Here is a 24,688-nt window from a genome sequence, read left to right on the forward strand (position 1 = left end):
TGACTGGAAGCTTCTTAAGGTCCTCACTAGAAGTAGGTACTGGCGCATGTTTCTTGTACAGTCTGCAGAATTATGAGCCAAATAAAATTCTTTTCTTTATAAATTACCCAGCCTCAGGTATTCCTTTATAGCAACACCAAACAGACTAAGACAATGTATATAGAACAAAAACAAAGACAACAAAAAAAGCTGAAAGTAGAGAACAACTATAGAGACTGAGCATATAAAATACTTTTATGATCAAGTAATTTTACAAGGGGGGCCTTATTTGCACGATATTAAATAATCCCATAGATCATGCACTTGATAGTGATTATGAAGAAAGCATTTTTTTGTAATATAGACTATTTTTCTCAGGCAATGCCAATGACAAATTTCTAGAAACATTTCTTTCCAATTTTTCCCTTGACCTATGATATTTTTAACTTTCAATAATATTACAGAATTTGGGGTGGGGTGGGGACTGTATTTCCATTTTCAGGTAACAGGTGAAAGAATGGACATTATAAAGATATTGAATCAGAAGAAAAATAATTCATGCTTACAGGTGATTACAAAAAAAAAACAAAACAACAAATGAAAACCCATCAGTGAAGGTTATATTTGGAGCTGTATGGATAAGGCAACTCTCAAGCTAAACTTTTCATCTTTTCTACCACTTTTTCAGCTTCGTTTAATTTTTTTTTTTTTTTTTTTTTCAGACAGAGTCTCCTTCTGTCTCCCAGCCTGCACAACAGTGGTGCGATCTCAGTTCACTGCAACCTCTGCCTCCCGGGTTTAAGTGATTCTCCTGCCTCAGCCTCCCGAGTAGCTGGGATTACAGGTGCCCGCCACCACACCCAGCTAATTTTTGTGTTTTTAGTAGAGACGGGGTTTCACCATGTTTCACCAGGTTGGTCTCGAACTCCTGACCTCAGGTGATCCACTCGCCTCAGCCTCCCAAAGTGCAGGGATTACAGACATGAGCCACCATACCTGGCCTGTTTAATCATAATTTTTAGCTTTGCCAGAAACCTCTGCTAACAGTAGGAGATGAGTTAAACATGTGGCACCACTTTGCATGAGGAGCATCTTGGATTGAGATCACTCTGTGAGATTATAGAGACCAGGAGACAGCAAATTACCACCTTGCTGAGTAGCTGCCACAGAGGCTGAATGCCCCCACCAGTAGAAAATATTTACTATGTGGCCCTTGACAGAAAAAGTTTGCAGACCCTTGACATAGATTAATGTCTTCCTTTTAAAGATTAGAAAACTGAGGCCGGGAGCCGTGACTCACGCCTGTAATCCCAACGCTTTGGGAGGCCGAGGTGGGCGGATCACGAGGTCAGGAGTTTGAGACCAGCCTGACCAACATGGTGAAACCCCGTCTCTACTAAAAACACAAAAATTAGCTGGGTATGATGGCGACTGCCTGTAATCCCAGCTACTCGGGAGGGTGGGGCAGGAGAATCACTTGAACCCGGGAGGCAGAGGTTGCAGTGAGCCGAGATCCCGCCACTGCACTCCAGCCTGGGCAACAGAGCGAGACTCTGTCTCAAAAAGAAAAAAAAAAAGAAAAAAGAAAAAGAAAAAGAAAATTGAGCCTCAGCAAAGGGAAGTGTCTTGCTGTGGCCTGATAATCCCAATTACTGGTTGGGAATCAATTCCTTCCATGCCAAAACATCTGAAACGTATGTTTGTCCTCTCTGAAATACAATTAGGTAGATCCTGCAAAGGTTTCATTTAAACAATATAGATGGTGAAATGATGCAAGTCTGATTTTTCTAGACCAAATTAAATGTGCCAGAATGCAACTACAAAAACAAATCCATATCCTTTATATATATGCATTCTAGAACCCCCCAAGCCCCAGGTGAGATTTATCAAAAACTGATCAAAGATTCTTCACATTATGAAAAGTTTCACAAAAAACTCTGTTCAACTCAATAATAAGTCTATATCTGACAAATATATAAACTTTAGTAAAATCTGAGCAAAGGCTTTGTTCAACCATGCTGGCAGGTAACCTGTTTTTAGACAGACACAAATCTACTAAATCAAATGGAACTATTAAAGGCCAAAAATTCTAAATGAAACAAAGATGCTACTGCTTGAGAAATATCAGATGTTAAAACGACCGGCAGGATCATCTTCCGTAAGATGATCATTGCCTTTATCAGAGAGGTACTTTTGAAATCAAGTGAATATGTAGCATCCATAACCATTTTAACCCGAGTACTTTTTCATTCCCCCTCCCAAAAGCGAATTTGAGAAAATTAAATTTGGCTTTAATTCATTAAGCTACATTAGTCTCTCTGAAAACTTCTAATTTTAAAATCAAGTACTCATTTGATTTTCAAGCAAGGTCAAGAGAACAAGGCAGCCTAGTGCTGGCATTACAGGGATATGCCCCACACTGCTCAGCAGTTACATCAATGTGGCGTGTTGCTATGGTGCCTGACTGTTAATTTCTGAAAGAAGGTGATTATAAAGCCGCCAGATGAACATCAATTGGATGACACCACTTCAGCACACAATACTGACATGCGTTACTCTTGTTTGCAGCAAGTTAATTTTATGAATCACCACTTTTGTGATGTGAATATTCCTTTCTAACTTTAAACCTACCAAGTCAACAAGAAAAAAATAAATTTAAAAAATAAAAATAAGTTCAGCTTCAACAAACAGAGAAGAGTTTGATAATATTTGGGGGGGAAATGTGAACCTGTAGACCATTTCTTAAGGGCAACCATTTTTCTTAGGACCTCTAAAAATACACCACATATGTCCTTACACGCAAATAAATACATATTTATTTGACAAATACAGACCAAAAAGCAACTGAATTAAAATGCCTGGAAGGCAAAAGACACGGCCCTGGATATAACTTCACTAATCACATTTGCATTTACCTTTTTTGGCTTCTGTAAGGCAATCTTCAGTTATAGTCACCTCAAAAGGTCACGTCTTACCCTGAAAACAAAAGAGAATATCAAAATCTGAATGTCAAGAGAAGTAGCAACCACCTCTGCCAAGGACAGACACAAGGAAAACAACAAAAGAACTCAATTCTATTTAATGGCAAATGACTTTCAGGGTTAATAAAAACAAGTCCCAAGAATCTCTACTTATCTGGACCATATGCCTTTGAGCTCTTCAAGACAACAAAATCGACTTGGTGGGGAAAAGTCAAGGTGAAACATTTCAAATGTTGTGTATCAACTTTTTCTCATCTTGTTGTCTATCAATTCATTTTCATGTGGAATAATATGTGACTCATAGGCCTCTGTTTTTGGAAACCAGACTGCCACTTGAACGTGTCTCTGTTTGGTTAATATCCACAACATCTCTTATTTCATTAAAGCAGAGACTTATTTTTTTCCCCTTTTGGAAGAGAGTTAGGTCTTGTAGACAAGATGCTTTCTGCCACTTCGGACCTTTCAAAATGAATGAAAGCAGCACCATTTTCACTTTGGGGAGGGGCAGGGAGTTAATTGCTGGTGAAAGCTGTTCACAGAATGTTTTTCTCTTACCATGTATCTACCGGAGCTACTAAGTTAAATTAAAAAGGGTTCATGTCACATGAAACAAACAATTGAAATCAAGCTTCCTAAAACACAAAGAAACCATGGAACACATTTTACCCCACATCCTACTCCTGCATCTGCATACTCCCGTATGCAAAACAGTGTTTAATCCTTTAAGAAACATTACAAGCTGCCTCTTTCTGCCCATGTAACTGGGATCAACATATGGCACGAGTGAAAAGAAAAACATTTGTTTATTAATTTAGATCAAGTTACTAAGAGGGTACAGGATTCATTCCATATCCATTGACCAAATGCTCATATAATTTTTAAGGTGGCGAAATCTTATCATCATTTTACTAAAATGTTAATATCTTTTTGCTCACTCTTCAGAATAGCATGTAATAAAGTGGTTTAATTTTATAGGAATATATCCCTGCTTATCCCTCTGCTGTCAGCCCTGAATGTGGAAAGGCAAACATCATTGAGAAGAGTAAAATCTTATTTCACGAGGGCTAAAAATTTGAAAGTGGCACTTTGGTGTGTACTATCTTTGAGGAATTGATCTGAGGCCAATTTATGACATTTCCACAAGCAAGTGTATGCAGATTCTTGCCATTAAGATTGGAAAAAGATGCAGGCTCTGAGTGAAATCATAATTTTCATGTTTACTGTAAGAGGAAATTGGAGGTTTTCACCATAAATTTTCACCATTTGGGTGGGGGAAAACCCTAGCTCTGGGACTTAAAATTACTATTTTGCAGCCTGACCAAAACCTTTTTGTTTTTACACAAAACAATTCAAATTGAAAATGAAAATCGTGTGCTTTACTGCTGATGTATGTCCCCAAGATTGGTTTCTCCAGTGGTGAGAAGTCTATTTCAGGGCAAGCGATGATAAGAAAGAAAAACAGAGCAAAGATGGTCAGGTCCTCAAGGTAGAGCTAAGATCTGCAGAGCCCCACTCTACACAAATCAGAGCTCAGTAGATACAAAGCGCACACAGAAATTTCTACATCTACCACTCATCAAATCTTAAATGTAAAGCAAGTGAACTTTGGCAGATCCTACTCAATTCAAAGCAAGAACGCCTTTTCCTCTCTCCTTTTTACTTGAGATGTTCTCCAATACATGCACTGTAAACTAATTTATATGTTTATCTATTGAGCTGTGTCTATTTTTGCATGTTTGGCAGTCAGACCTATAGTATTAGACTTTGCAATGCAGATGAGATTTGCTATCATATAGGCCTGGCAAACAACTGGACCTCGTTAAAATTTAATTTTTTTAAAAAACTGCTGAAAATGCCTACTTCGAATAAAGTTATCTCCAGTGCTGCATTTGAACCTGCGGAACACTTTCAGGTAAACACTAGACCTGTTTTTCTACTCACCTATCCACACAGTATAGTGTGTAAGTGAACACAGAACAAAAATAGAAGCTGATTCAGCCTCAGATTTAACAAGTATCATTTTTTTCCCCTAGGGATACTGGGGAAAGAATTACAACAAAATTATACAACTGACCGTCCAATTTATAAATACTAAAACAATACGAAACTGACATTTAATTTTCACTTATACATAAAAAATTGGCAGTGGGATATAATCTCTATCTTTCTCCATTTTGAAGTTCCATAAATTTTGGTGCACATGCATGATTGGCCACTCATTAATTTACTTCTGTTGATTTTCATTTTTAGAGAAGGTATAACATTAACAAAGTAATCTAAAAGTCATTTTTCTAGTTTTGCTGAGAAAAGATTAATAGTTCAACAGCTGTTTGCCATCATGCTAAAGTAAATGAAATGTGTCAATATAATAGACAAGAAAATTAGGGCTAGTACTGGGGCCCGAGTCTGCCTCATTACTAGCTTAGAAGAATTGGAAACCAACAACTAGCAGAAAAATATGCATTTCATTTTTTCCAAAGCATAAAACTTCCCTTTCCAATACTATATTTGCTATTTTCTTTAAATCACTTTTACTTATCAAATAGATCAACTATTTACCTGTATGCTTACTGGCAGCACAAGCACCAAAACTAAAATTAAATGATTATGCAAAGCTTTTATGTAAAAAAAAAAAAAAAAGATAAAGATAAAAGAAATACATTCCCCTCCAGCCCACTTGTCTTCTTTTAAAAAATGCTGTCTCCATACGAATTGCGTTTTTTTTTTCTTTTTCTCTTTCTTTTTTAAGTTTCCTACTGGTTTTAGGTTTTAAAAGTGAGCCAAGGATACGGTAAACAGAAATTACTTATTTTCCTTTATGTCATTCTCTGTAACAGTTAAGATCCTGTGAACACCAGAATTGTTCCGCGGCCTCTTCACTATTGATTGCAACAGTATCATTTACCTGAAGCTACACAGTGACCACAAAAACCATGTCCAGGACACCAAATTTCTACTGCGAACTCTAGGGTGAGACACTAAATGTACGTTCCTCTTTCTCTACCTCCCCAACCACCCCTCCTCCCTAATTAGGACTGTTATTCTAAAGAACCCTCAGATTATTGTAGTGTTTCAATATCATACTTTCTATGGATATATTTTGCCCTTAATTTAATCTGTGTGACATATAATACACGGTGTCCACTAGTATGTCCTACTTGGAACTGAGTTGCAGGTAAATGTGGAGGTGCAATCTCATTTCACAAAACTGAAAATGAAGAGTATCAGCTCTTTTTTTCCCCATTTATAGTATTTCCCCCTTCCCTTTCTTGACAGCTAAAATAAATTATCTGCATTAAGATTTCTGCATTATATTTCATTTTATATAATTGTGCAAAAGCAACTCTGAAGTATGCCCAACATAGTTCATCTCAATCTTCAGCCTACCCAATACTGGCTGAGAACCTATTGTGTACCAGTCTTAATAAAGATGCAAAGATGAGCAAAGCAAGCCCCTGGGTGGTGATGGGGGGCAGTTCAGTAGGTCTATGGCTAGAGGACACTTTCTTACTAGGAAACTGAGGAAGGAACATGGTTCAAACTTCCCATACCCCCAAATCCTCCAATCAAATGGCCTGTACTCATTTGCAAAAACTGGTCCAAATAGGCCAATTTCCAAGAGTTTGCTGCCTCTTTAAATAGGGAATCTTATCTTCTGTGGGCTTTAATATCTTGTTTTTCAATGACTTCTTAGAAAATATAAGGACATCAACATATATTTGACTATTGAAAAATATAAGACAAGGGTCACTTTATTTTCTATAGTGAAGAAAATCTACTCCAAAATCCATCTCAAAGTTTGTTCTATGCCCTTAAGGCTTCAAATACTGAGTAAGATTTCAAAAAAGAAAAGAAAAAAAAGTGGGGAAGGTGGGGAATGAGGAAAGAAAAGAAGAAAATAAAAACGGAAAAAGGGGAGAAAGGAAAAAATAGAGAAAAACAGAGGGGAAAAAGAAAGGAAAAGAATAAAGCAAGGAAACAAGAAAGAAAAGGAAGGAAGAAGCTGCTGTGCAGCCGGGGTCTCTGAGACCAGAGGCAAACTTGGACGCTACCCAGGCTTGCAGCTTCACAAACACTACACTTCTTTTACTTGTCTCTATCAAAGAAATGTGCGACTTTGAATCCACCATTCTTCAAATCTCTCTCCTATCCCTGCAAGTAACATTTTACTTCCTTTCTCCTCATCCTCTGGGGCCCTCATCAGATCATAGTACCTAACTTTGGAGTCCATTCTAGTAGGGCAAAAACCTAAAATATTATACATTAAGCCACGTGGTGCAGTAAACCCCAGTCGATGCTTGCCCATGAAATTACTTCAGGCTGGCAGCCCCCCACTCACTCCACATCGGCCCATCTCATTTGGAAAAATGACTCTCTCCTACCTTACAGAAAAGGAAAACCCTGGCCGTGGTCATGTGAAAATATTTTATAGGTATCCTTTAACAGCCTTTAAATGTTGAAACCTAAAAACAATATTTGCTGTTTTCCCTTTGAAGCTCTAACAAAGCCTTTGTTTTAGATTCACCTTTAGTGTGCAATAAGAGTTAATAATCAAATCCATCCCAACCCCCACAAATGTTAAACAAAAAGATAAAAGAAATGCAAATAGCTATTGTCATGGAAAGTTAAAGTACCTGTCTGTATTTTTAAGTGAAAACTATTATCTCTATCAATCAAAATTTAAGAATACAATAGCACTAATCACAGAAGGTGCTCTGACGGAGTTACTTTGCCTCAAAAAAAAGTATTTTTCCCCTTAAAAACCAAGTATAAAAGTCATATACTTACAATTAGATAGAGTATTTGTAATTTTGTTATTAAAAACCTTCAGCAGCCTCACTGTTAATAAATGCTTCTAAGTCTCTAGACTGATTTGTACCCAAGAAGACACAAGTCCCTACATATTTTAATAAGGTTGATGAAATTTTATTTAAATTCTCACAGTTTCCAACCTGCGGGGGAACAGCACACTCTTCTGTTGAAAAGAGTTACTCAAACAGAGGCAACAGTTAACTGGTCATGAAAACTCCTTCTTTTAGAGCCTGGACATAATTCCCACACCCTGAAATATCTTCACACAGGACATATCTTCCTTGAATGGTTCACCCTTGTTAATTGTGGCAACTTATTTTTGAAATAACACTCTACCCTCAAAAAGAAAGCAGAATACCCCCATCATACCCCAGAATGATCTAAGTGTACACTACATGAATTTCTCTGAGTCTGTTTTTAAAAATTCACTTTAAAAAAAGACTGGATTAGCCCCTGAATATGGTGCTTTCTAAAGACAGTACAGGAACAAAAAATAGCAAGACCCCAGATAGTAAAACAAACAGCTCAAGATTAAAATTCCTAGAGCAAACAGTTAAGCCAGGATGCCATTATGCACACTGAGCCTGGATGATGTCTCCTCCACCGTGGGGCCAAGAGGCTGTCATTTTCCCCCCAGCAAGATCAGATTTCCTTCCCTCCCGACCGCCTCTCTGAGCATCATGGCCAACATCTCTAGTGTGCTATTAATATCAATGAAGAGACGATTCGATTTCCACAGAAGAAAACCTTTCCTATTCCGGCACAGACCTTCGGGGAGGACCCTGGCCCGGGTATAGACAATACAGCGGCAGAGTTTCTGTTTTCTTACAGTTCAGTCTTAGACACTGTTTGAAGGCTTTTAGCAAACAATGGCAGCATTATCTGCAGGATAGTTACAAAACAGGATTTGTTAGGACAAAGAATAATAAAGCTGCTCTCTCTCTCTCTTTTCTTTTTAATTCCCCCTAGTCCTCACGAGCCTTTCTCTGCGAGTCCAAAATTCAGCCACATTTCCTAAGAGGCACCTGTACTTGTCTATTTCAATGCAGCCAGAAGCTGACGACGGCCCGGGAACCAGGACTGCTTTCAGGAGGCGCTCAGAAGGGCAGCAAAGTACCCTCTCAACATTAGTAAAATGAAACAAAAGTGTCAGCCTTGGCTTCGCACACACTTACCCGTTCATGGTGAGGAGGCAAAGCTTTGGGGCGGGAGAGGCAATTTTCACACAACGGAAGAAAGTTGAGAGTTTGTAAGGGAGAAACTACAGGCGCTTGGAAGCCTGCTGGCTCTCAGGGCTCCCAGGCTGGCGGCAGTGTGAGGAAGGACTGAAGGTATGTGGGCTAAACACAACAAAAGCCACTGCCTTACTCTAGATTAAATATGCAGGAAGAGGCCCCTTTGCATAAACACAAACACTCAGCAAATGAATAACTGGCTCAATCAGACGCCCGCTGTGCCTTCTACCTGTCCTCACTCTGACAGGAGACACTGCCTATTCCAGGGGACACCACTAAACAGGAGATAGTTAAATGTTATGTTGCTGTAATAACAATTAAAATGAATTGTATTCATTAGTAATTAAGAACTCACTCGTGGGGCGGGGGGGAGTGCTATTGTTGTATCTCCAGCTACTCCAAAAAGAACTTGTAGTATACCCATCCCTGGAGTTCTACTATGGGTTGCATTTCAATCTTTAACATTCTACGAGTTTTAAACAATCGGTTTGTTTAGTCACAATTGTCAGATATACATCTCGTTTCTCTGCTTTGTCACATTGTAAGTTGATACTTGTGACTCTGTACCTACAAAGATCTGTTTGATATATGCATATAAAGTGTACATAAAAATATATAAACATATACACACATATATATGTGCATATATACTCACACATAATACATTCAAGCATATCTAATTAAAGAGAATAAGCCAAAAAAAATGCTACTTAACTATATTCTCTAGTTCACTAATCATTTAAGGAAAATAATTCGAGTTTTCCAAAAATATATCCCAAATGCCTGCCTTTCAAATGTCACCAATCCATGACCACTCATTTAAAAACATTACCCCCATATTAGAAAAGATGCTTTTAACTGAGTGGCCTCAACCACTTATAATTTCAATTAAATAACATAATTACAGTCAACAATTTTCTCCATTTCGGCAGAAAATATGCCATACCTCAACATAATTTGTCCTTACAACCCAGGAATTTAAGCAAGAGGAAAAACATGCCAGTGTTAGGAATTCACTACTGACTTTTCTCAGCTTATGGAATCAACTCACACTGACCTCTTATTCTATGTTCCAGCTACATGTTGCTCTTAGTAACTTAATTATTTTTTAATAACTTTTGCAGTATTAAATGATTTTGATTGAAACATAAATAAGATTATGTTCGTCTACTACTTACTAATGCCATACAGAACTCTGGGGCCAAATCCAGCAGGGCTGTGCTATAGGATGTGTCCATATTATTACTGTATTTGGACTAAAAAGGATAGGTCACAGATCCTTCACAGCCTTCGAGAATGCTGTGATTATCCTAGCCAAGGGAAATAGGGTAGCTTTCTATTTCAAAAGCAATTTTAATTTATTAACACAAAACTGTTTTCTGGCCAAATCATTCTACTGTAAAAGGTGAAGATCACTGAAAAGTTTTAAAATATTTTCACAAACAAATCAACAAACCCAAAACTCATTTCAAACATTATTATGGCATAACATGGAGAAAAGGCAAACAAAATAAAAAGATACCCAAAGACCCAGAGAATAAAACACAGGTTCTCTAAGCGGGGTGCCCACAGAAACTGAAGAGACGCTGATTTTGTCCACCCTTTTGCCTTGAAATGACCTTCCAAATAAGGTGTTAGATAACCCAGGTCCATAGACAATAGTGATCTAACCTTGCTGCAAATAAACCACAAAACAAAATTTAATCAGTATATCACTGTGAGAAAGCCTCTGTCCATCCCCATGGAGCTTCTAATGACTGTTTTGGCAGTTTTGAGGGTAGTTATGCTTCCCAGCTCATCTATATCTTATACTGGTTGAGTTAGCTAATGGAAGTGATGTTAGTGGAATCCAATATTAATGCTCTGTATCATGCAAACCTGGATGCAACTGAATATATTATACAATTATAGGTAGTATCTAATTCCATAGGTATTAGATACTGTACCCTAAATTAATATTTTAATGAGGACGGTGAAATAAAGACGACAATCCAGGTAAGGGATCCATGCATTGTGGCCCAGCTAAGCTCCTTGCTGAAAGAGCGCCGGATTCGGGAGCGAACGGCACAGACACAGGGATTGTGACAAAAATCCGTATGCAAGCTTTAGATGCTGAGTGACACATACTGATGCACAGAGTCAAAGATGTCATCCTCACACAAGCGCCACTCGCTGTAAGCTTGAGAGAAAATGCAGGGGGAAAGATGGGGGGGCGTAGTTGCAGTGAGACCTCCAGAAAATAAACAGGGTGTACAGTTTCAAAGGCTGCAGACACAGACATTTCATTGTTCAAGCCAATTATCAGTGGAAAATAATAACAACAGATGGATTCAGAGTCACTGACTTTTCATATGCACTTCATCTCGGCGGAACAGATGATGAAACGCGAGAGCTATCTCAAAAAGGCAAAACATCTTTCAGTAAAAGAACTCTACAGTCCAGATGGGGACCTTCTAAGGCTGCTGATTATCTTCTTATAATGTTGTAAGATAGACCTACTAAAACATTTCAAGAACTGATCAGATATGATGCGTACAATGGCTTCATTATTGGAAGGAGTCGCCTCAGACTTGTGACTAAACCCGGCAGAGATTTCAATAAGGTTAGGACTGTAAGTTTCCTGTTTTCTCATCAGGGACTGCAGGTTCCAACTAAAACTGGAAATCTGTGCACAGCAGGAGAATAAACTGTCGCCCAAGGATCCTACATATTTGCTCTTCTCTGATTTGAGCAAAGGAAAAAAATAAATAAACTGGAACTGTAAAAAGGACATTAAATTATTCTGAAGCATTCTACCACAATGTGTGTGTGTGTGTGTGTGTGTGTGTGTGTGTGTGTGTGGGTGAGGGGGGGACAGCTCCAAAGCAACTCTTTATTAAAAGCATTTGGTGATAAAATATCACCCCTTACATGCATTAGAACATCTTAAATATCCCTTGCCACTGGTGACTGCAAAATAGAATTTCCTTTTAGTAGGGAATAAATATAAATTTCAATGGTGGTGTAACAGCAATTCTAACAAATGTCAACGAAAACTCACCAACCTACCCTAACCCACTCTCACTCAACTTACTACCAAGTTACGCTTGCTGATAAAACACAAGAGGTTAACCACAACCTGAGGGTTTGCTGTAAGTAATGGAAAAAGTTAAATCTCTAATCAGATAGGCCTCATCCCTACTGGAATACCAATGTATCTGTTCCATGTATCTGTCTACTCATCTATCCATCTCGATCCATTCATCCATCACCAATTGCACATTCATAATTTTGCAAAAATTCTTTCCCTGAATTAATATAAAATATGGTCGAAATCACTGCGCTAAGAAAAAAGAAAAGCTGATTCTCTCAACTATTTACTAACATACTTAACATTTAAAAAATATTTTTATGAACACACTGTTGACTTCACAAGTTTATAACGTAATTTTTTTTTTTTTTTCTGAGCAAGGCTTTTCTTTCAAAGTACTCTGACAAAAGTAAATTCATAGCAGAACACACAGGCACGAAGAAAATATCGCCAAGGGCAAAATTCTGCAACTGCTTTAAGAAGCAAACAAGAACACAAAAGATGTGTAATACAACCATCTGGCTCTCCTCTTACTATATCAATGCCTCAACCTTATCCCCACCCCCTGAGCCAACCCACACCAATGCCACAAAACCAAATGGCTTCACTTATGTTTCCTGCACAGCAAATTTACACAATGCAGTTAGAATGCAAAAGTTGATTTTGACACATAAACTAGCATCTTTTGAATTTTCCCCACTTCAATGATTTTGTTGTCGTTGTTATCTGTTCAGAGTGGGACTTCTTTGAAATACCACCAAGAACCTCACCATGATAAAGATGTTCTCACATGGACATATCTGTTCAGCCTCAAGCGAAGTCTCCCTGAAAACCTTAATCTCTGCCATCTTGTGCTTTCTGTTATCACCAGACTTTAGATGTGGACATAAAAGAAAAAATCCTAAGCTTATTCCAATTAGAACTTTTACTTTTGGGGGGCACTAAATGGTGGGTTGTTTCCCCAACTTATGACTTGAAATGACTGCACTAATTTTTAATTACCATTCTTGCAAGTCAGCACATTCACTGGAATTTTTCCTTATTCAGCTCAGTCTACAAACATTTACTGAGCAACTACTGTGGTATTAGAAACATGCTGGACAATGGATGATCAGAATCTATTATTTTCCCGTGTGCTAGCAGGACTTGCCTGGTACATTAAACCAGCAACTCTACAGTTTATAAAAAATCTTCCACATGCAGGCAGGCTGAAGCATTTTATTTACTTATATACTTATTTTTGAAGGCAGATATAACAGACATTTGAAAGTTATAGCCTGTTTGTGGGGATTTAATTGCTTCCAAAAGGTGGGAATGAATACTTTTTATGGAAATCTCAGTTTGGGTAAAACCAATAAAGCATCATAAATGATTCTCACCAAAGGGCAACAATGTAAAAAATAATAACTGAAAAAAAATTTCTTCACAGGCAAACTCTACTCTTTGCTTTTCTGCAGGGGCATGCTGGAGGCAGACGTTCTCTATCAGGCAAGAGTTCTCAGTCAGAATTAAGGTCTGCCAGGCAGAGGGCCACGTCTGGTTTACTTCTGTTTTCTCACTGTTGCTGGTCTTCCCCGATTCCTGCCTCCCTCTCCATGTTCCGGGATGAGACTTTGACTGGTTTCTCAAGGGGCTAACTTTTGGTTCTCTTCTGGGCGTTTCTGCCCAGAGTCCCCTGGTTTGGACAGCAGCGATCGTCTGTAGGACACACACAGTGAATCCAGCCACCGGATGAGGAATTCTGCTAATTGTTTAAGCCTGCACTAGTGTCTGGCCACCAGTTGGCAGACACAACTCATGGCTGCCTACCAGGCCTAGGTTAACACAGCTGGAGCCAGATGACAGGCTCTCAAAGATATTCCTCTCATGGCCACATCTGGCTCTTGGCGGTTCCCACTGCAGCTGAACTGATTCTGTTTGGTTGTTCTGGGCAAAAGTTTAGGCAACAGATAAGTCGTATTAATTTCAGTTTATGACAAAAATATCAGAACATATACTTCATGAAGGCAGGGATTTTATCTGATTTGCATCCCCCTCCCACTTTTTTTTGTTTGTTTGTTTTTTGTTTTTGAGACATGGTCTCACTCTGTTGCCCAAGCTGGAGTGCAGTGCAGTGGCACGATCATGACTCACTGCAGCCTGGAACTAACTACTAGACTCAAGCGATTCTCCCACCTCAGCCTCCTGAGTAGCTGGGTCTAGAGGCACGTGCCACCATGCCTCGCTAGTTTTTTCAATTTTTTGTAGGGACAAGGTCTCACTATGTTGCCCAGGCTGGTGTCGAATTCCTGGGTTCAAGTGATCATCCTGCCTTTGCCTCCCAAAGTGCTGGGATTACAGGCATGAGCCACTGTGCAGGCCTCTTGCTTGCTGTATCCCAGTACAGAGCAGCGGCTACGCAGGGTAGGTGTTCAGTAAATACAGAATGAGTGAATAACGCTAATCAGTGTATGAGTGGAACAAAAACATTCCTGTATCTTACTCCAGCTACTCTGTTCCTACTGTTGTACGTAAAATGGCTAGCATGCTGGTGCACACAGAGAAGTCCTTGAATGGCTCTACAGCTAGATTTTATTATGGACACGCTCATCTCAAGAATGAACCCATGTACACTGTCAGTATAGCTGGAAAGACCTCCAACAATCCTTCCCTTCAAATTACCCAGTCTCCCAGAATTACCCACATCCCGACTTTATTAGTCCTTAAACTGAGAAACTTGGCAGCTCTGTGCCCACAGGGCCTGAGAGTGATCTCAAAGTAGAAACTTACCTTTTGGCCACCACCAAAGTGGGAAATGATGAGGCAACTTTTCCTGGCACCTTTTCATCCCATTTCCTTTCCCATGCCTCTCTTCCTAAATTCCCTGATATCTGCAGATCCCAGCTCCCTTCTACACTCAACTATGACCCAAGGCGAGGCTTCCCCAAAGCTCACCACCTCTCTAGCTCCCATTAGAAACACATTTAGAAAAGCCTACGTAATTTAAAACCAGGCGGGGCCCTCCCTCTTGGCTCCTTCACTAGAAAGAAGCCCAACTTATAGGCTGTTATGTTAATAATAACTATAAAGCTCCCCTGAGTCCACCAAGGGCTTGCTAAAGGTGAAGGGACACTTAATGGAAGCCTGGCAAGGGTGTACGCATATGCTGCTTCTTTCCCAAAAAGAAAGTTAACACTCTTAAAACAAGAATGGCTGAACAAGGCAGATGAGTTCAACAAGCTCAGCATATGGACTTCAGCGAAAGAAAGGTAATCAAGTGTGCTAGAGGAAGCTGTTGCTGAACTCATCTCCTTTTCTATCATATAAGGCAGCAGGGTGGAGGTATAGATAATTTTTTTAAGCTAAGTATAAGTTTCTGAAAAGAGTACTGTGTTCACTACGAAGAATTCAGGCTTCAAGCTCCCCTTGGAAGGAGCTGCTTACTTCATTAAAGGTGGACCAGAAAGATGAACTCCTAAAATGCCTCTCCTTCCCTGCTTCTGCTATTTGAAATTACTTTAAAAATGAGAGAATAAGCTAGGCTCAGTGGCTCACACCTGCAATGCCAGCTATTCAGGAGGGTGAGGCAGGAGGATTGCTTGAGCCCAGGAATTCAAGGCTACAGTGAGCTAGCATGGTGCTGCCACACAATAGCCTGGGCAATAAAGTGAGACACTGTTTAATAATGGGGGAATAGGCCAGGCACGGTGGCTCATGCCTATAAACCCAGCACTCTGGGAGGCCAAGGCGGGTGATCACACTTGAGGTCAGGAGTTCGAGGCCAGCCTGGCCAACATGGTGAAACCTTACCTCTACCAAAAAATACAAAAAAAAATTAGCTGGGCATGGTGGTGCTTGCCTGTAGTTCCAGGTACTCAGGAGGCTGAGGTGGAAGAATTGTTTGAACCAGGGAGGAAGAGGTTGCAGTGAGCTGAGATCGTGCCACTGCACTCCAGCCTGGGTGACAGAGTGAAACCCTATCTCAAAAATAACAAAATAAGGGAATGTCTTTGTACAATTGCACAATCACAATGAAACTTAAAGATAATTCTTTTTTTTTTTTTTTGAGATGGAGTCTCGCTGTGCCGCCCAGGCTGGAGTGCAGTGGCGCAATCTCGGCTCACTGCAAGCTCCGCCTCCCGGATTCATGCCATTCTCCTGCCTCAGCCTCCCGAGTAGCTGGGACTACAGGCGCCCGCCACCACGCCCAGCTAATTTTTGGTATTTTTAGTAGAGACGGGGTTTCACTGTGTTAGCCAGGATGGTCTCGATCTCCTGACCTCATGATCCGCCCGCCTCTGCCTCCCAAAGTGCTGGGATTACAGGCGTGAGCCACCACGCCCGGCCAAGATAATTCTTTAAAAAGCAGTACAACAGGCTGCAAGTGATTGATATCTACCTATTCATTGGCTGAAAACAGGCTATCAAAAACAACAAAAACAAACAAGTTTTGAAAGTTAGGAAAGAATTTTTATAAAGGCAAGGCTGAGGTTGTACAGAACGAGTATCTGCATTTCTTTTTCTTTTTTTTTTTGAGACAGAGTCTCGCACTGGCCTCCCAAAGTGCTAGGATTACAGGCATGAGCCACCGTGCCCGGTCGAGTATCTGTATTTCTTAATGCATCCTTGGGCTGCCTCACCTAAAACTAAGTATTACAGAATATAGTACTATACACAGTATACTTTAGACTAGAATAGTTCAGAATTTACAAGCATGGATTCAAGTGCCCAAGTTCAAATTAGCTCTGGTGCTGACTGACCTTGTGAGCTTAGGCAAGTTACCTACGCTCTCTGTCCGTCAGTGTTCTCATCCATAAAATGGGCTTCATTACAGTGCATTATTTGCTTTTGTAGAATAAATGCATTGACATGAATAAGTACTTAGAATAGTGTATGGCACAAAATGAATGCTCAAAGAAATGATGGCCGCCGTTATTATGATCAGGGATGATATAACTTAAATAAATCTAAAACATCCTACACCTCATTTCTACCATCTCTACAAGTTCTTAAAAATAGCTGGCTGGCCAGGCATGGTGGCACATGCCTGTAATCCCAGAACTTTAGGAGGCTGAGGTGGGCGGATCTCGAGGTCAGGAGATTGAGACCATCCTGGCCATCATGGTGAAACCCATCTCTACTAAAAGTACAAAAATTAGCTGGGTGTGGTGGCGCGAGCCTGTAATCCCAGCTACTCGGGAGGCTGAGGCAGGAGAATCACTTGAACCTGGGAGGTGGAGATTGCAGTGAGCCAAGACAATGCCACTGCACTCCAGCCTGGTGACAGAGCAAGACTCTGTCTAAAAAAAAAAATATGTATATATATCTGGCTGTCTGCCATGCTACAGGCTGGAAAAATAAAAGAGAATGTATATCAGATTTTAAACTTCTTAAGAACATAGTGCTAAAATAAAATCAAAGTACTTATTTTTTCCCCTCAATAGTAGTTGGAGAATTGTAGGTGTAAGATTGGGGTCTCACCTACCTCAGTGGAGGCAAGTCATTAGCTACAAAAAAGCTACAAGCCAAGGTTAGCCTTGGGGCTGCCTGTCCCACCAACTACCAAAAAAGACTTTGGGGAGATGTTCAAAGAAGGCGGGAGGAGAATCCAGCCTGGAACCAAAAGGCATTGAAACACATTTTCTTGTACTTTTCAAGTCTGTGCATATAGATTCTGTTACTGATTTAGGATCTTAAACAGTTTGTTTATTTTTTAAATGCCTTTCAGCTCACCTTTAATAACATGTTTCTTTGACTTGGCTGAACTATGCCTCAGAAGAATTACAAGCGGGAATAAGGCTGGGTAAAAGGTTCAGTGAACTAATCCACACCTGGTCCATGTAAAAAAAAAAAAAAGAAAAGAAAAAGAAAGAAAAAGAAAAGAAAAAGCTCATGTTTTCCATATAGAAACAAGCCCCTTTATATGAACCAGCCTTTTATTTAATTGCTAAGGCACTTTCCACACCATACAACCTTTCATGTCCTTCTTCACTTGGGTGGGGAAAAGGCACAGAACCACTTTCCAGCCACACCAGGGCGCTTTATCAGCAACAGAAATTAATACTCCTATTAATAATGATAGCAAGCACAAGCCTGATTCAAAATGGGAAGCGGTAGGTTCATTTAAGCAGAAATTCCCTGACCAAGTTTTGCCAATAAAAAAAAAGACAAGGATGTCTCCTGAGAACAGATTTGGGATAAACTGTGACAATCTCTTCATCAAAATTCAGACTTTTTTTCTGCCTCAGTTGCGTGACCCAGACTACTAAGTGGAAGGAATAAGGCATGGATGGGGAAAATCTTGAATGAGAGAGAACAGCAAATATTTTAGAGCTAAAATGTGCCTCTGAGAGGTCCAGGCAAGCCACTCCTCTGGGAGGGGACTCTGCGTGACCAAGGTCACACAGGTGGTGGGGACGAAAGCAGGAACTCAAGCCTGTGACTCCCAATTCATAGAGAAAATCAATGGCTACAGAATATGGCCCCTGGGAACATCAGTCATGTTAAGAGGAGATTTAAGAGGAGGATCCTGTGAACAGCAAAGAGGCCAGAGAACAGAAGGAGAAGTCATGAATGTCCCACAGACTGTGCCAGCCCATTGCATCTGAAGCTGGACTTGAACAAGCTTTACTTTCTCCTATGAAGTCCTTCACTTCCAGGCCCCAGGTATCTTCTATTTGCCTCTTAGTTTTGTTCATAGGAAAATTCTTTTAACCAACTCTGGTTTAAAGTAAGTGGAAAAGGAGACATTTCCACACTTTCGTTAAGAGGCAGCAAAGTGAAGTGGAGAGATCATTTCATTAGGAGGCAAGAGAGGGCGACTCTGCTCCTGGACCCACCGGTATCTCATCTAGGATTTGGGAAGCCCCTTCTCTTCTCCAGATCCAGGCTCGTCACTGGTACAAGGTGGGGTACTCAGGGATGGTGTTTAATTGCTACAGACGGGTCGCCTGAACAAGGTGCTAAAATGCTGAAATACTTGTGTACTCGCTGGGAAACAGCCCTTGCCCCCAAGCCTCCTGAACACACCCTTGACCAGAACCCTGGACTTTCCTGCCTCCTCCACGGCATGGTGAGGGTTTCCCAGAGCCCTGCTCCAGAGCTAGAGCTAGTGGCCATCGGGATGACCACAGCTGTGCTGTACCTGTGAACTATTCTGACCGTCACCCCAGATGCTCTGATAGGTCCCTTTCCAAGGCTAGATGCAAGGACCACCAGGGCCAGCTAATGCCCTAGAGAATGCCACTACCCGGGGCCCACGTGGGGCCCAGCAAGAGACAGAGGGGCTGGGAAAGGCACAACAGTGGATCCACCAGAGAGCTGCCTTCCTCCCCAAATTACTTCCCTCACTTGGGGCACCCGGATGTAGGCCTGTACAAATGAGGCAAGTCAACAGAATCTTCTTAGGGCATATTCTTTTTTTTTTTTTTGAGATGGAGTCTTGCTCTGTCGCCAGGCTGGAGCGCAGTGGTGCGATCTCAGCTCACGGCAACCTTCGCCTCCCAGGTTCAAGTGATTCTCCTATCTCAGCCTCCTTGAGTAGCTGGGACTACAGGCGCCTGCCACCATGCCCAGCTAATTTTTTGTATTTTAGTAGAAACGGGGTTTTACCATGTTAACCAGGATGGTCTCGATTTCCTACCCTCGTGATCCGCCCACCTCAGCCTCCCAAAGTGCTGGGATTTCAAGCATGAGCCACTGCGCCTGGCCAGGGCAAATTCTTAAGGCTAAATTTGCTTCTGAAAACTGGAAAGAAATATACCATTGTGAAACAACTCTCAAAGTAAAATCCTCAGCTCAGAGGGAACCCACCCCAACATATGTAATCAAATTATATTTATCATGGAAATTCTAACAGCTCCTACTTTCTACTCCACTTTTACTACCCTCTAGGAAAAGGAATATTTTACTATCCTGTGTTCCAAATTTCCACCAGAGAGTTGAAGCATTATACATGCTAAAATATATAGGAAAGGAAAAAAATTCCCATTATTATTTCCTTCAACCCCCTCTACCTTCTATGCCACCATTACTCAAAAGTCACTCAAACATTTTGCTGGCTGACATGACGCCACGCTGTCACTCGATCAGGTGTGGAGTACCACATGGAATGAATAAATACTTATCCACAACCGCATATTAAATGGGAATTCGCACAGGCGGGCTCTGGAGACAAAGACGTTTCTATACAGAAATATTAACTAAGAATTTAAGTAAATGGCCCCACCGGAAAAAAAAAAAAGTTCTGAAGTAGCAATATAAACTATATTTAATAGAAACAAAAAATATTTTCCTTTTGGGAAAGCAATTTGGGCTTCTAAAAGTTACTGCCTTTCACGTGACTTAGTACAGTATGCCTGAATTCTTTCATTTCCTAAAACACAGATGCTAGGCCCCAAAATTCTACTTTGTGAGAGTTAATTTTTTTTTTGATTAATCTTCCCCCCAAATACAATACTCAAATAAGAAACTATTTTGGTACCTGTCCCCCCCCACACAATTGTTATTTTCTTAAGTGTCTGAGTATAACACGTCCCAAAGAACATATGTTCCCGAGGAAGAAAAAAAACCGGGCTCTAGAACTAATACACAATGAAAAATAAATTTAAAGCAGCCTTCTGGTCTGACATAAGAATATAAAAATGATATGAGCAAGAACAGCTTAGTTTACATACTTTTCAGTCACAGCTGCTGCTCCAAAACCACAATACCTTTAAAATGACATTTTAAGGAAACAGATACGGCGTGGCTTTAGCCATAGTTAGATGTAGCTAACACTGAATTAAAGGGGCTTTTCTTTTTATACACACACTTTATATAACCCTGTACACTGGTACAATTAAGAAGAGTAAGTCATTTTTAAATAATTTAGTGATAAACAAAATGAATTACAAATAATTCTACCCAGCAAGGTTTTTTTTTTTTTTTTTTCCTTCTTTTTCCTTTAAAATCGCCAGACTCAGGCATGAAAATAGAGTTTCAGGGACAGAAGGAACAAGTCCCCTCTTCTTGGTTAATATTTAATTGGGTGCTAAAGATTTCTTGGAGAGGACCTCTGTACCTCCAGTGACAGGCATACAAGAGGCTCCTATCTCTGCAAGAGATGCAGGCACTTCCCTGAATAAACGAAAATAACATACAATTAAATCAGACTATTCAATTAATAAATTACTTTGGTGGACCTTGCAGGCCAAGTCCTACTTAATTACATAATTTTAAAAATATTTGCACAGTGCAATCACCGAAATTGGCTTTGAGGTTTCATAATACACACTTAACACTTGAGTTAGAGAACACATTTATTTAATAAATGCAGGCCTAAGTGCTAGAAGGCCGTACCACTCTAACTGCAAAATCACTTAGCACATCTTCAGAAAAAGCAAATAAACTTTTTCACTATTTAGACGTGGGCTGCTGTTGAATGTCAGGAGAAGCTGGCTGATTTTTTTATGTTTTCTCTGTCATGTGTTGCTTGTAAATCTGACTATTCTGCGAGGTGATTAGAATAGAGCTAACGGACAAAATGGTTCCAGTTAAAGATAACTTGAAGATAAACTAAGGTGGAAGATGTCAAGGTCCTGGTAGTAAAAACCTCTTCAGAGTAAAACAAAGAGAAGTCGTATTAACTCCCCATTTTTCACTTCTTGGAATACCAAAATACACCGTAAATTAACATGGTTACTGAGCGTAAAGATGTGTTCCATTAGGAAAGCACACACAAATTCAGGGATGAGGAGGACATTCATAAACAGAATAGAATTACAGGGTACCCCAAAGAGGGCAGAAACATTTCAAAGTGACTCTGTTCCCTGTAGTTGTACTGGAAGTCGTGATTTTGCCATTAACTGAAGTTTTCTAGAAAACCACTTGACCGCTTTACTGCCACAACTTTTTTTTGATAGAAATCTTTGTCAAACGCACACATTTTCAAATAACCATTGCACACCTTACACCCACAATGGCCTCAGAGCTTTTTGAGCTCTGTGGGGTTGACTCTCTTTACACCAAAAGCCCCCATACCACCACAATAAGGGTTATCTTTGTTGCTGTTTGGGGGTCTTCTCCTTAAAGATTTCTGTCATAAATATATGATCGAGCCTGCTGTGTGCTTTCATTTGCCTGCTTCTAGAAACTTCTATGCTAAATTCCCAAAGCCTCTAACTACTATGCTAACTATGAATTCAGAATTCATAGTTCTAAAATTTTAAAAAAAAATTTAAATTAAACTAAAAAGAAAGATTCTGGTGTGACTTTATAATCTCTGTTCAGTGATGAAACAAACATTCTTTTCACAGTCTCACAGCCCCCTACTCTCTCCTCCCTTTCAGAAACTTCTGGAAAGAGCTGCTATACTCCCTGTCTCCACTTATTCATCTTCTAAACATCCTGCAGCCCACACCATGCCACTGAAACCTCTGTTGCCAAAGTCATTAAGTTTTCAGTCCCTTTTGTTTGATCCACAGGCTGCATTTGGCAGAGTGCACCCTCCCTTCTTCTCAAACAGTTCCCATTTCCAAGCAGTCTGCCTGTGACATCGGCTCTCCATGATCTACAACCTTCTTCAGCACCCTCTTCTCCGCCAATCTGGTTCTTCTTCCTTGGGCCTTCCCTCAGTGAATGCTACCACCACACGCCTAGCCAATGGGGCCAAACACTCTGGAGGCACATTTGACTCCTCCACCACATCCAACAATGACATCCACTCCATTCTCTTTCCTTCACCCTGACCAACACTTGCCGGCCCACACAAGGGTGCCTCCCACGACTCTGCAATTCCCTTGTGAAGGCTCTTTCCTGCCTTTGGTTTTGCTCTCCTCAAACCTACCCACAGGGAAGACAAACTCATCTTGCAAAATTTGAATGTACAACGTTCCATCAATTCCCAGACAGCTTCCCCAGTCACACCTTAATATTTTTGACATTAGGACGCATCTCAACACTGACATGGATGCTTAACGTTCCATGCTTCCCCACGCACATCCCATCCCAGCTGAACAATTTCTTAGCTTTCTAAGGCCCGGAGGGCCAAGGGGAAGCATCTAGAGGTATTCAAAAGGCTGTGCTGGATGTTAGCCGCTGCTTGGTCCTCTGCTTGCACTTTTTTTGCGGCTCTGGAACCACCATTCTACCAAGGACAGACACTCACATACACACCCTGTACACTCTTGTCTCTAAGCCGCTGCACAGATCTAGCCTACCACCGTATTGCTCTGCCCTCTTTCACCTAAGAAATCCCACACATCCCACATAACTCAGGCACAAATACCACTTCCTCCAAGAAGTCCTCCCTAACCTCCCTTTAGATCAATGTCCCTGTTATCTATTCCCTTTGTACACAGTACTTGTCCTAATACAGGCATGACTCCATTTTATTATAATGGTCTATTTAATCAATCATTTCTCTTGCTAAGCTGTATCCCAGTCTACAAAAGGCACTTAATAAATCTTGAATGAATAAAGTAAAAGTTGATGAATTTCAGTAAACAACGTTAACGGCAACAATTTTTCCTTCTTTGGTTCCTTCATAAAATCAGCTCTTCTCCATCTTAGTTCCTCTCCCTACTACAATGGTTCAGCAACACGCGGCCAAGCAGATCAAGTCTGCATAGTATTTGTTCATACCTCTGAAGATATAAGAAATGTATCACAGCTGATATTTATGTGAATGACTGAGATATAATTTGAACAAAAACTCTTCCGTTCCCTTGAAGTAAAATCATCTTATTCATAATACAGTGCAAAGGAAATAGAATGAGCAAGGAAGCTATAAGAATTTAATCAAGTCGACTTCTTATAAATAAGAATTGAGATTCACCATGCACCCCTAATTACCCTCCCGCTACTAACAGTGTCCTAATTTAGACTGTACCAAAAAAAAAAAAAAAAAAAAGGAAAAAAAAACGCTTTCAGATAATAAGACGATTTTGCATTAAGGTCTCAGATGAGCCTTAGTGCCATTCCCTCTCTTGGGCTGTGGTCTGCTTAACTTCAGCTTTAATGATATCACGCTTCCCACTTCGACAAAATCAAACTTCGCAGTTGGCCTTCAAAACACTGTGGAAGAAAGAGTTGTCATGGGACAAACCAGTGACCTCTAACCCTTGGCAGATTTGGTAATGAAGACAAGAAATCTGGTATGAGCCAGCGATAGCCCCAGACTCAAGAAATGGTGTCATTTAAGTGACCATGGAATAAAAGCCAACTTCTGGAAACGTGAGATGGCCACATGGGCTATATATAACACATAAGACTATAGAACATTTTCTCTGGGGTTCAGGTTTTCAGAGACCCACAACTAGAATATCAAAAGAAATTTCGTGCTCACAATGTAATTAAAGTAACTGGCAGGCATAATTCAATCTTATTTTTCTTTCTTTTTTCTTTTTTTTTTTGAGATGGAGACTCACTCTGTTGCCCAGGCCGGAGTGCAGTGGTGCGATCTCCTCTCACTGCAACCTCTGCCTCCCAGGTTCAAGTAACTCTCCTGCCTCAGCCTCCCAAGTAGCTGGGACTACAGGTGTGCACCACCACACCCGGCTAATTTTTTTTGTATTTTTAGTAGACAGGGTTTCATCATGTTAGCCAGGATGGTCTTGATCTCCTGACCTGTGATCCGCCTGCCTCGGCCTCCC

General features: G+C 40.4%; 1 protein-coding gene across 11 annotated transcripts in view; it reads right to left on the reverse strand.

Annotated features, from left to right (window-relative positions):
* The window catches only part of FOXP1 (forkhead box P1), a 629,894-nt gene that overhangs the window by 343,159 nt on the left and 262,047 nt on the right, over nucleotides 1-24,688 (reverse strand). For 9 of the 11 annotated variants that reach the window (XM_055110136.2, XM_034956872.3, XM_034956873.3 and 6 more), the window contains one exon: nucleotides 2,895-2,955. The gene's annotated coding sequence lies outside the window, so the exon portion shown is untranslated. Of the gene's footprint in view, nucleotides 1-2,894; nucleotides 2,956-8,947; nucleotides 11,764-24,688 lie in introns of those variants that run through there. The other 2 variants (XM_055110135.2, XM_034956870.3) reach the window with 1 other exon arrangement.

This window comes from Pan paniscus, chromosome 2 (genome assembly GCF_029289425.2).
Source record: "Pan paniscus chromosome 2, NHGRI_mPanPan1-v2.0_pri, whole genome shotgun sequence".
Lineage (NCBI taxonomy): Eukaryota > Metazoa > Chordata > Mammalia > Primates > Hominidae > Pan > Pan paniscus.